The 14,662-nt window shown below is 37.0% G+C and overlaps 1 non-coding gene across 1 annotated transcript; it reads right to left on the reverse strand.

Annotated features, from left to right (window-relative positions):
• Positions 1-231: 231 nt before the first annotated feature.
• LOC115227021 lies at positions 232-344 on the reverse strand. Its single transcript, XR_003883059.1, has one exon. It is a non-coding gene; the product is annotated as a U6atac minor spliceosomal RNA (small nuclear RNA).
• Positions 345-14,662: the final 14,318 nt, after the last annotated feature.

Below are 14,662 nucleotides of genomic sequence, written 5' to 3' on the forward strand. Positions count from 1 at the left end.
TACCCACAAGGGGCTAAACACAGAGGGGACAAACGGATTAAGTCAATTATATTGACCCCAGTGCGTAACTGGTACTTATTTAATCGACCCCGAAAGTATGAAAGGCAAAGTCGACCTCGGCGGAATTTGAACTCAGAACGTAACCGCAGACGAAATACTACTAAGCTCTTCGCCCGGCGTGCTAACGATTCTACCAGCTCGCCGCCTTATTATTATTTTTTTTTTTTTTCTAGAAATAGGTTGCTCTGAAGTAGAGAGCAATGCTCATATGTGTTAGAAAGATCGATTGATCTCTTCCATCCTTGTCAAGGGGAGTGCTAACCGTCTCTCCTTTTTTTGTTCAATAGTTTATGATAGATAACACCCTTCATATTTCACCAAATACAGAGCAAAATTTTTTGCGAATAGAGTCTGGGAATAGAATCTCCCTTTTTCATTGGGTGCCAGCAACTGTCGTATTCGTTGGATATGATTATAAGCGACTCACATTCCCCTCACTAAAGGCTTGGTAGCAAGTCCGCTCTTCAATGACCAACAAAAGGAGACACTCTAAGTCGAGAAACAGTCAGATGACGAAGGACCTACAGGACAGGAATAGATATTATTAGTTGTTTATGAATGTGTTTTATATTTTGCTAATTCTTAAGCAGTTTGGTTTGAATTTTCCTCCACTACTGCTCTTAGAAGCTCGATATTAACGACACTTGATCATCGGAAAACAGCGAGTGAAAAATTTTCCAGGCGAAACCAGCCAATCCCTCATTAGCATATCCAGATACATTAATGTTTATTTCCGTAGAAGGAATATTCCTTACAGTTTTCATTGTTGAAAAGCCCCTTTTTAATTTATACAACATGCAGCAGTGTCAGGTGTGGTTCTGATCTAAACTAACTTTAAAAGGTAGAATCCAAACGCGAATTAGGTGTGTATATATATATATCTATATATATAAAACTGGAGTTGTGTGAGTGTCTGTCCCCTTCGATTTAGATTCCTAACTCCTCCCACATTTTGCGGTGCAGTTTAACCAAATTCGGGTATCTTATAGTCGTGATTAATATCGAGCCCGTCTGGCTATTAGCGCGCGTCTACGATAAGTCTACGATTTTAAAAATAATTTAGCATCATTTTTTATTCCATTTTAATGCATAATTTTTCGTGTGACGATGGCGGCGGAGTTGGCGTCCATGGTCACACCTGCACCTGTTTGCTTCTCCCCCTTCTTCCCTCCCTCGTGAAGCTGTGGGGAAGGGAGTGTAAGGAAATCAACGTCGTAAAGCGTTGTCAAGGAGACCAGCGTTCTTTTAGAACAACGACTTCATGGCTTGAAGACACCAAAACAGAAATGGCTCAGAAAGCCCGAATTGGCATCTATAAGGGAAGTAACTCTCTAAAAATGCTTATATAGTTATTTCCCTTACAAACCCGAGCAACGCCGGGCAATACTGCTAGTATATATATAAAACTGTAGTTGTGTGAGTGTCTGTCCCCTTCGATTTAGATTCCTAACTACTCCCACATTTTGCGGTGCAGTTTAACCAAATTCGGGTATCTTATAGTCGTGATTCATATCAAGCCCGTCTGAGTATTAGCGCATGTCTACGATGAGTCTACGATTTTAAAAATAATTTAACATAATTTTTTATTCCATTTTAATGCATAATTTTTCGTGTGTCGATGGCTGCGGAGTTGGCGTCCATGGTCACACCTACACCTGTTTGCTTCTCCCCCTTCTTGCCTCCCTCGTGAAGCTGTGGGGAAGGGAGTGTAAGGAAATCAACGTTATTTTAGAACAACGACTTCATGGCTTGAAGACACCAAAACAGAAATGGCTAAGAAAGCCCGAACTGGCATCTATAAGGGAAGTAACTCTTTAAAAATGCTTATATAGTTATTTCCCTTACAAACCCGAGCAACGCCGGGCAATACTGCTAGTATATTATAATTAGGGTTCAGCAAAGATTTGCTTTACCACATACCGAACTTTAGAAATAGCAGCCAAAGAACCTTAGCTATTTGTTCTACTATAAGAAGAGACTCCCGATATATATATATATACATACACACACATATATATATTATATATATATATATATATATATATAGAGAGAGAGAGAGAGAGAGAGAGAGAGAGAGAGATAGATAGATAGATAGATAGATAGATAGATAGATAGATATGTGTGTGTATGTATATTTACATACAGACACATACACACACACGCACACACATATATGTATGTATGTATGTATGTATGTATGTATGTATGTATGTAAATATACATACACACACACACACACACACACACATATCGTTTGTAGAAATACATAAATCCAGAGGAGATCACGCTCTAAGATGTAGAGCAGTCCATAGTCCATATTATAGTGGAGTAGGCCGGTTTATGGGGTTGGTTACCCTACTATAATATATATATATATCATTAATTAAATATATTCTGTTAGAATATTATTCACTGACGAGTGGAAGTATTGTCTGTCAATGTGTATTAACAGTGGATTCCATTATAATGAGAGTCCTTTACGTGAAACGATCGTAACATGCATTGATTAACACATTTTTAAGGTGTCGTGTTTCATATATTTATTTTTCTTTCTTTCTTTTTTTACTTATTTCAGTCATTTGACTGCGGCCATGCTGGAGCACCGCCTTTAGTCGAGCAAATCGACCCCGGGACTTATTCTTTTGTAAGCCCAGTACTTATTCTATCGGTCTCTTTTTGCCGAACCGCTAGGTGACGGGGACATAAACACACCAGCATCGGTTGTCAAGCAATGCTAGGGGGACAAACACAGACACACAAACATACACGCACACACATATATATATACATATATACGACGGGCTTCTTTCAGTTTCCGTCTACCAAATCCAGTCACAAGGCATTGGTCGGTCCGGGGCTATAGCAGAAGACACTTGCCCAAGGTGCCACGCAGTGGGACTGAACCCGGAACCATGTGGTTGGTTAGCAAGCTACTTACCACACAGCCACTCCTGCGCCTATATATATTTTTAATACAATACTATTTTAGTCATATATACTTCGTGAGGAATTGAATTTCATGGTATTATTTCAAGATACAGTGTGTGTGTATATATATATATATTGTAGCAGCTTGTTTCACAATGTTCCTAACAAGAACCAGACTACTTCAGGCTTCTGGAATGTCGAAAGGAGAGATGTAGGAAGTCGGAGATGGATATCGGAAGACAGGCTGCAATTGATTTAGGAGGGTCGCGTGCTGTTGTAGGGAATAAGTGCCCTTTTCTTTCGTTTCTCTACTCACTCGTATGTACACACACACACACATAATGCGAGTACATGCGTGTGTGTGTGTGTGTGTGTGTGTGTGTGTGTGTGTGTGTGTGTGTGTGTGTGAGGTGGCCTATTCGTCGGTGCATAGAATGCTATGGGATAGTCCTTCCGGATCTCTACACTCAGCTCAATCTTCAACAAATAACAATTTTGACTCTTTGCCTTTCCGAAGAAATCAGCGATAGGTCACTCCTGGACAGAGATGAGTTTGACCAGGTTTAAAACTGTTCAGTACACAACGAAGTTCACGATGTCACCTCTGCGTCACCACCAGAATTTATGAGTCTAAGGCATATATGACCGAGATGGCCACGGATGGAATGTTTTGTACATGTATTTTCACGATCGAGATTCACTTGTGCCTAAATAACGACAGCAACAGTAACAACAACAGCAGCAGTAGCAGCAACAGTGGAGGCGCACAACAACAGCATCAGCAGCAGCAACAGTGGAGCGCAATGGCCCAGTGGTTAGGGCAGCGGACTCGTGGTCGAAGGATAGCGGTTTCGATTCCCAGACCAGGCGTTGTGTGTGTTTATTGAGCGAAAACACCTAAAGCTCCACGAGGCTCCGACAGGGGTGGTGGCGACCCCTGTTGTACTCTTTCGCCCCAACTTTCTCTCACTCTTTCTTCCTGTTTCTTGTCCTCGACTTCCTATGCAAACGCTGAGCCTGGATGCGCATTCATCCATCCGTCGATGCTCTCGGTGTCGGGGGTTGACCTGCTTTCTCTTCTTACGAATAGCAAAGGACCACGTTTCGGACTTCGCTCAACAAACAAATAAACAAACAAAAGCAGCAGCAGCAAAAGCACTAATTCCAATAATGTATTTAAGCAGACATTTTTCTCTGTAAAATATTTTGTTTATTTTTATAATTTATTTCTTGTTTCTGAAATAATGGCTTCATATTTTGACATACGGCCAGCAATTTCTGAAGAGGTGCTAAGTCGATTATATCGACCCTAGTGTTCAGCTGGCATTTCTTTTGTCGAATCTGAAAAGATGAAAGGCAAAGTCGGCTTGAGCGGAATTTGAACTCAGAACGTGTGGACGGACGAAATGCGCCAAGCATTTTGCTCCAGATGCTAACGGTTCTGCCAGCTTGCAGTTTTATCTTATCTCTGAAATAATCCTTTCTATTATAGGCACAAGGCCTAAAATTTTGGAGAAGGGAGATAATCGACTACATCGACCTCAGTGCGTAACTGGTACTTATTTTTATCGACCCCGAAAAGATGGAAGACAGAGTCGACCTCGGCAGAATTTGAACTCAGACGTAATGCTGCTGAGCGTTTTGCCTGGCATGCTACCGATTCTACCAACTCGCGCTTTATCTTGTTTCTGAGATATTGGTTTCAAATATTGGCACAGGACCAGCAATTTCGGGGGTGGAGGGGGAGGGGGCTAAAGTCAATTACATCGACCCCAGTATTGGATTGGCTTTTCTTTTATCGATCTCGAAAGGATGAAAGGCAAAGTGGACCTCGGCAGAATTTGGGAATGTGAAGACGGACGAAACGCCGCTAAGCGTTTTCATGGCGTACGAACGATTCTGCCAGCTCACCGCTTTAGCTTGGTTTCGAAATTATAAAACTTGCGTTTTAAAGTGTTAACAAATGTAATTTTTAGAATGAAAAAATAATACACAATTCTGAAATAAATATATCAATTTTAAAGATGAAACATTAAAATAAAAGCCATAAATATACTTCTAATCAAGAAATCTAGCATATTTTTATGAAAGTTTATAAAAATACATTTGCGTAAATTTGAGTTGGAAACTGTTTATCGTAATGAATAATCTTTTAATTTGAGCTGACTTGAGCAGACACAACAACAACAATAACTACAACAACAAACAACAGAATCTTTTTCATCAAATTGTTTACGTTGCGTCTTTTCTTTTTCTTTCGAATTATTTTCCGAGTTTTCCAATCATTATTTGTATTGATTTGAATCGATATTTACTGGAAGATTCTGTAGTTTTTTAAGAGCAACGCTTCGATGAGCTTATAATAAACAATAACCAAAGACTAGCGAGCTTTGTTGAATTATAGTTAAATGATTCTAAATGAGAACTAACGTATTAAAAAGTCTAATAGTTGATATGAATAAAATCTTAAACACCTGAACGGAAAACTGAAGACTATAAATTGTACATAATCTGACATGAAATAAATTCTATGATTTTACCCAATATTTTGACACCCATAAACGACAATACTCTACAGAAGATTTCATTACTATTTTGATGTAACATAAATAATTCCGTAATTAAGTAATTATATCGACTTACTATAATTTCTGTCTGGCAACTTGCAGGAAAAGCAGTGCAACGGTGATAATTCTAACAACATCTATATTAATAGATGTATACATACATACATATACGTATACATACACACACAGATATATGTATATATATGTGTATATATATGTATGTAAATATATATATGTATATATATGCATATATATATGTATATATATACACATACTTAATAAATAGGGTTCAGCAAATATTTGCTTTACCACATACCGAAATTTAGAAATAGCAGCCAAAAAACGTTAGCTGCTATTTCTAAATTTTGGTATGTGGTAAAGCAAATCTTTGCTGAACCCTATTTATTAAGTATTGCTTATGTTTGCCATGAAATGGTCCTTTTTTCATGCCGAATTCTGCTTGGTGAAATTACTGATTAATTCTTAATTAATTAATTTTACCCTATGTTATTATATATATATATACATATATATGCGTATACATATATATACATATATATGTATACATATATATACATATATATGTATATATATATATACATATATATGTATATATATATATACATACATATATGCACACATATATATACATACATATATGCATACATATATATACATACATATATGCATACATATATATATATATACATACATATATATACATATATATACATATATGCATACATATATATATATATATATACATATATGCATACATATATATATATATATATATATATACATATATATTATATATATATAATATATATATACATATATATATGTATATATATATATATATACATACATATACATATATATATGTATATATATATATATATATACATACATATCCATATATATACATACATATATATACATACATATACATACATATATTTACATACATATATACCTATATATGTATTAATAAGAGTAAATAATAACTTTATGGTTTATAAAAAACCAACGATTACTTACTGGTAGATTTCGGCATGTAAATATAACCATTAACGGTAGGAACTTCTATAAAAGTTCAGTGTATATTTTCTATATAAATAAAAAAAAGGCAGGCAACAGGTTGCTTAGCCACATACCGAAAAAATTAGAAATAGTAGTCTATTTTCCACATACGACATATCCCTGTAATTCACATATGCAAAACAGAAGGAAGAAATAACGAAAACAAAGTCTAACGGTTATTCACGAACGCGTTTCTGGATTAGGAATATAATAAAATATCAATCTCATGTCCTTCGTCAGCGTAAACTTCCGCTAAAATAGATTTATCAAATGCTACGTACCTCCACTTCTCGATCAGGCGACATCGAAATAGTGGAAGAAAGCAATCGTTCTTTTATCCGATACTATGGTGTCTGCGACACCGTATCGCACAAAAAGTTGTGAAGGAACCTTATTGTTACCTTCAAGGCTGGTTGATTGCATTTACGTATCTCCGGCCACTTGATATAGCAGTCTACTATGATCAGATAATACGCGCCGTTTACCGATCCAGCAAAACTTATATGTAGCCTGGACAACGGACCGTCTATCTTAGGCCACGATTGGAATTTTACCGATGGTGACTGTGCTGCGAGAGCACAGCCTCTGCAGGATTTCACCAATTTTTCAATATCGGGTCCACAGGTAAATCCTTATTACTGATTTCCTTCTGGAAATCCCTGGGTGTTCCATATGAAATTCACTTAATACCCGCTTTTGTAGTACGGCTGGCACTGCAACTTTTTGTGAGGGAAAAATGGTTCGCATTTGTGTTACGTATATTTTTATTTTCTTTTATCTTCAACGTTTTTCCATCTTTACAATGAATTTGTCATTCTCGGATTGTAACCAAACTAAAACAACTCTCAACGAACCATAACAATTTCCCAATTTCCTGCGACTCCAAAAACTCACGAACGACACCTTTCGACTTCCTACGATTTCTCATCTCTCACTCTCAGTCAAAAAAGCTGCTGCTTATACGAGTTCGGCTAGTCCATTCTCACAGGGGGTATCATGATTCTCGCCATAACAACCTCTCAGATGACAATTAAGTCCTGCTGCAGGTCTTGGTTTGAAGTATAGGGGACAGGTGAATGAAGTCACTATAAAGAGACATGTGTACGCCATTAGGTTATAGTAATAAATGATTGTACAACCCGAGTACCAGCCACTCTTTGAGTGATAAGTACCATATGATAGGCTGAAACAAAATAACCATTAACGTCATGAAATCGCAGGTTTTACGTCGGTGTGACCCTCTCCTAAAAGGACGCTCTGACAACAGCTAGGAGTTCCTCACTCCCGGTGGATTTACTGCTCGCCTTGACAGCAAGCTGGAGTATTTCTGCGTCCACGCACATGGGTTGTCACCACATATGCTAGTTAACCTATAACCGGGACCTTGACCGATGCTGCTACTCCGGATCAGAGTAGACCCGAGAACAATAGTGGCTTAGAGGTGGTTCCACATCTCAGAACTCTGGAACTTCTGAAAAACCATGGCTCCAATACTGGATACAGTTTAAAATCTTCAGTGAATTAATTCATTAACATATTTAAGCAAGAGCAGCCGTTGACTCGTTTCGTTATTTTCCCTGAGATAAATTTTATAGTTTGTATACCTGAAAACATAGAGTCACAACTATATATCACCACCAATACTATACATACACAAATTCACGCGTGAGTGCACACACATAGATAGACAACAACACTGAGTGGAGGAGAGGGATTAACAGATAGATATTAACTTAATCCGACAGTGAGAAGAGAAAGATTCTTATGTAACCTAACCTGCCCAACCATGGGTCCCAAATATGCTCATTTACAGACCAGATTTTCTCTACTCTCTGATCCATGATAGCTGATGAAGAAGGCAGTTGTCTTCGTCTGTGAAACTTTAAGAAATGTTCGGCTAAGTTGCGTTGCTATTAAATACTTTTAACTTCATGTCTGTTTCCGCGTTGATCCCATTTCTAAAACGTTGCTTTCTGTTTAAATCCTATATCTTGGCGTTTTGCTAAATTAGGAATCGGACCTTAAAAACAAGGGACCGATATGATAGACTACCAAATTTCAAGACGGAGCCCCTGTATGGCCGCACCAACGAATGAAAGTATACAAATGTATGTATATATATATAATACACACACACACATATATATTAGAAGAAATGAGGTACTCAGAAATTCGGATGGTTTTATATTTACAGATATTTATTTGTATATTACATGTTTTTATACATCATATAACTTAGATCATGTATTAGCGCTTTCTCCCATTCTCTCTCTCTCTCTATATATATATATATATATATATATATATAGATATATATATATATATATATATATATATATATATATATATATATATATATATATCTATATATATATATATATATATATATATATATATATATATATATTATATATATATATATAATATATATATATATATATATATAATATATATATATATATATATATCACACACACACATATATATATGACATATACAGAAGAAAATTTCCAGAAATATTTCGCACCGAACAATAGAAAAGCCGCCATAATTTTCTGATGCTGAGAAATAATACAACAAATTTATAGAAAATGTGGAGAATACGAAGAAAATGAGAAAGAGTAAGAAGAGAAGAAGCGCATGGAGTCGTGTAGGATGCTGAAATGCGGTCGTCTAGAAAGTGTTTTCTATGTTCTACAGAAGCTTCCATCTGATTTGTCATACTAAACGGCTAAAAATGAAGAAATATTCTATTGTTAGAGACTCAGCATCAATACTTTATTCCTGAAACACCGAAACGAAATGTAAGATTCATTTTAAAATATAGATTTAATGGCGTTACATTTCCGATATTACTTATCAGTAAGTACACATACACACACATACATACAAGCACACATTTTATATATATACATATATACTTACACACACATATTATGCGTGTGTGTGTGTGTGTGTGTGTGTGTGTGTGTGTGTGTGTGCACTACGCACTCTGTTATTCGCCTCTGCGTTTCCTGTTAGTGTGAAATGTGGTAGAGATAATTATATTAATTGTAGTTTTGTTATCTACGAATACACTTTGGTGAAAAATCTTGTGACCATTATTCCATCGCCCTCACCACCGTCTACCCTACCATGCACTGTATGTGCTAGTAACTTGGTTTGATTAATTCGCCCGTGTTACCACCACAGGGTGTTTCTGTTTTCGGGGTGGGGACAGTTTGAAATATAAGTTAAGGTATGTCTCTTCTTCAATAAACACAGTTTTAATTTCGTACTAAACTATGGCTAAACACAAATTTTTGTCGTCAGTGGGCAGAAAAAAAGTATTATGATGATGATGATGATGATGATGGCAACGATGATGATGATGGCTATAAAGGTAAAAATAAATAATGTACGATGTGAAAATAAATTATAGATAACGGGAAGATAAAATTTGCAAGATATAAATCTATTATTAGGAGGATGGGAAAAATCACATTAAATGTAATGTATATTGTGGCAAAAAATGTTTAATAACAAAGTTCGACGGCGGGAAAAAAAATTGGGGGCAAAAATTACACCGTAAATTGCTAACACAAGCACCGATTTATTTGAAAGGAACTGGGATATTTCAAAAGGTCGATAAAATTTGGAGAATCTTAAAAGGGGCTATTCGTTTGGAATTGCTTGGCAGCGCAAAAGGTACCGAGATGTCTGTAGAATTTGAGGAGTTCCGGTTTTGCGATTCAATGCAGATTTGTATTGGAATAGTGTAAAGTACTTTTTACTCAGGCACAGCGGACACCTCAGAATTTCGGTAGGATCCATGCCTATTAGGGTTAGCATTTTTCACAATAGATCAATATACCTTAAATTAGAAGGAACCAGCTTCTTTTGATTGCCATACGTGCTTCTCTAGGCTCATTGCCGACTCGTTCTCAGAATATATGAAGGAATTTTTGTGCGAGTAATGTCGTTTTGAAACCGTTTTCTGTTGGCACCAGTATAAGTTTTGTATGTAGTGGTGTTGTTAAGTCTGTACCTTAGCTCTATATATAATGCCTTTAATTAGAAAATTACCATTTAAAGGACAGCGTCTGTGGTCTTCGAATATTACATTTAGGTTCGTCAGCAGTTCCGTTAGGTTTATTGAGAATGGCCCGCTGATAAACAAAAGAGTCGAGCATTTAGCAGCAAGAAAAACTAACTTTTAACTATTTTCTATTGAAGATTCTTTGATATCTATGGTCACTTGAATAATGTCAAGATACAAAATTTTAAAATTCTCTACCTACGTTAGTTATAATGCTTATGTTAACTGTTGGATTATACCACAAAACATTTCTAATTCTAGTTCTACGAAACTTTCTGGTGTTGCTTCCACTAGTAATGTAGGGGATCTTCTCTGAGAAGCTATTATTGCCTAGAGCATCAATATAATATGGTGAGGCATTGTTAAAGACTGCCTCGTCCAATGACAATGAGGAAATATGCTTACCTACATTGCTAACCATATTTTTGAGAATACAGGAAGGCCGATTTGCCGTTTTATTGATTTAGAATAGCCTTTAATTAAGCTTGTGATATAACTTAAAATGTTAGATCGCAAATCCAAGCTAAAGTCTAAACAATTAAGACTACTAAAATTCGTGTCAACTGTAATTTTTAAGCCCATCCATTGGAAGAATATAATAAGATCGAATGCCTTTAACAGTAGCGGCCTTGTTATGGACGAGTACAATTAGCATCCAGCGTATAGCTAATTCCCTACACCAAAGCAACTATAGACTACCCAACAAGGCACCAAAACAAGAAACTCCCAGTCCTTGACACAGAGCTGTGGCTAGAGACTATTAATAACAAGACTCAAATCCTCCACTCACACTATATGAAACCCATGTCCTCGAATTAAGTGAGCCATAAGATTTCGGCTCTATCACACAATGTGAAGATTAATATATTAATAGCCGACTTAGTCAGAATAAGGAAAAACATACCCCCCCCCCGTGCAAACCCTGGGAGAAACAGAAACACACACAAGACTTCATGTATCGCATGCAATTTTCGGGATACAGCCAGAATGATAGAATCCGAGTGTACAGGGAGGCTAACAAGAAATTTGAAGAGATTGTAAATAAGAATGCCGATGGAACACAACCTAAGTACCGTAGTAAGCGGTGGAATAAAATACGGAAAATTTATGATAAAACAACATAAAGAATACGTGGTACAATGCCGACAAGTTCCAAGGGGTGATGCTTGTAGAAGCCATACCACACGGGGAACTAGCCCGCAGATTTAGAAAAATCCTGAAGTTTACCAAGCTGAACATAGAAGTCATGGAAAACCCAGGGAGATCCATCAGGTCAATAATATACAAAACATACCCCTTCAGAAAATCCACGAGTGTAGAGGAGAACTGTGTAGTGTGCAAATATAGTCCTGGTTTCAACGGTAAAACCAGAAATGTGATTTACCGAATAAACTGCGTGGATGGTGATTGTAAAAACCGGAAGACTGCATACATAGGTGAGACGGCGGGAAGTTTGGCCGAGCGTATAAATGCACATTGGAGGGAACACAGGGGTCAAAGACAAATCTCGATACTCTACCAGCATGCCAAGGAACAACATGGTGGTGTGCTGAACCGAATTAGCATAGAAATCCTGTCTAGACACCCGAACGACGCATTGCTACGACATGTACGAGAGTCAGTCTACATAAACGAAATTCGACTGGTTTTGAATAGTAAATATTCTCATTCGGCAGAGGCCGTACAAAAGCCTAAGGACACATACATACACACACACACAAACGGAGACACACACATACATACGCACAAACATGCAAAGACAAACAAGGACACAAACATACCCTCACGCCCACATGGACACACACATATACGTATACGCACACACACGGAAAGATGCATACAGAAATACACACGCATACAAACAGACAAGAACTCACACACATATGAATGCAAACCCATACACACAAACACACACATGTACACGCAAACACAGACACACACGCTCGTATACACATATCCTCCCATACACACAGGGACACGTGCACGCATGCGCATGCTCATTCTCTCGCACAGATAGTTATCAATTTATTCAACACTAGCAGTATCACCCGGTGTTACTTGGGTTTCTTTCGACCCTTTAGAATTGGAATTTTTGAAAAGTAAAAAGTCTGCATTATGCAACTTGTTATTCTCTTTAAGTGAACATTTTTCCAGTTGAAATATACCGAAAAATGGTGACACAGCAGTCAAAAATCGTAAAAAATAGGGATTTTCATAGAAAAAAGCACCTTTTTGATGTAAATAATTTTGTGTGTTAACATGGTCCGATTTGATTTTTCTTTTTACAGAATGAAGAGCAAGCCTTCTTCTTATCATACTCTCAATTTTGGTCAACTTGCACCGCAGGGTCTCTGGAAGAGATATGTTAGTTGAAGGCTACAAACTGCCACACACAGGCAACTTCAGCTTTATATATATAGATTTGCTACACACTACTTTCCATCCTTAATAATGAAACTTGGTAGATCCAAAAGTTAAACACACAGACACACACACACGATACACAAGTTGAGTTTTCTATATATATAGATTTATCAAACAAAGAAGACGGTTGAACTGTCTTTGAGAGAAACATTACATGGAGGAACGTGTGCGTTTGCGTAGGAAACAAAGAGAAAGCCATATATATCTTATATATATGAAAAAGTAGAAATAGTCAGTATTTAAAAAGCACACACTCACGCACATACGGATGCACACACTTATGTATAAACACACACGCATACACACGCAGACATACACACACTCTCATACTCATCTCGGACAGATCTCGGACGAATCCCGACGCTGGAATATAAGTTCAAAAGAAATGGAAGTCTTCCTCGTTCACCTCTTCCTTATTTTCTTGTTCGTCTGCCTCCCCCTCCTCCTCCCCCCTTGTTTTCCCTCCTCCTCCACCTTCCCCACCCATGTTTCACTCCTACTCCTCCTCCTGCTTCCTCGTGCTACTACTACTACTACTACTACTACTACTACTACTACTACTACTACTACTACTACTACTACTACTACTACCTGTAGTAATATTGCTTTCAAATTTTGATACAAGGCCAGACCACTTGTAGTAGTATTCGTAACATTTTGCTTCTGTTTCTATCGACGAACACTGACTCAGTTGAGGGATTAATTTGGTTTAACTATGGATTAAGCATAGTGTCTGATCGAGAAATGAACCAGTGAAATTGTTGCTAATAATCCGATACTCTACCAGAAATGGAAGCAGAGAGAGACGTGTCACTGAAGAGATTGCAACAATGCGATGAAATAATTATTTGACAAAAAAAAAAAGGAAATGACAACAAGAACAATACCGAACATTTGAACGATTAACTGTTTGAGCAAAGTGTTTAAACATATGAGTTTGAAAAAAAAAAAACAGTAAAAAACGGCTGATCGATAAATTGGTTAACGGAGTAACTAACCCATTAACCAACAGTAACAATAAAGGACCGAACCAGTGCGTGCGTTTATTATTACCGCCATAATGCCCCTCTCGAGGTTCAGTACCACGCGCGCGCGCGCGCACGTAAGCATATACATGCAAAAAAAGATGGAAAAACAATACTCGAATACTGAAGGTAGAGTAATTAAAACCGAAAATATCTTTACAAGATGTTACTCAGAGTTTCACAACTGTGATCAAACGCCAGTATGATCACAACTGTCCGACAAACGTTAATTTGAAATTCTAAGGAACAGTTTGTGAAAATATAAAAGTATACACACACACATATATATATACATATATATACATACATAATGCATACATACATATATAGAGTGACAGATAAACAGAGGGAGAGAGAGAGAGAGAGAGAGAGAGAGGGAAAGAGAAAGAGACAGACAGAGACAGACTCCCAGACACAGATAAACGTTCGAAGACTGGATTAAATATATGAATATATAAATAGATATAGATAACTAGACAGACAAATATAAGTAGATA

This window comes from Octopus sinensis, unplaced genomic scaffold (assembly GCF_006345805.1).
Source record: "Octopus sinensis unplaced genomic scaffold, ASM634580v1 Contig01272, whole genome shotgun sequence".
Lineage (NCBI taxonomy): Eukaryota > Metazoa > Mollusca > Cephalopoda > Octopoda > Octopodidae > Octopus > Octopus sinensis.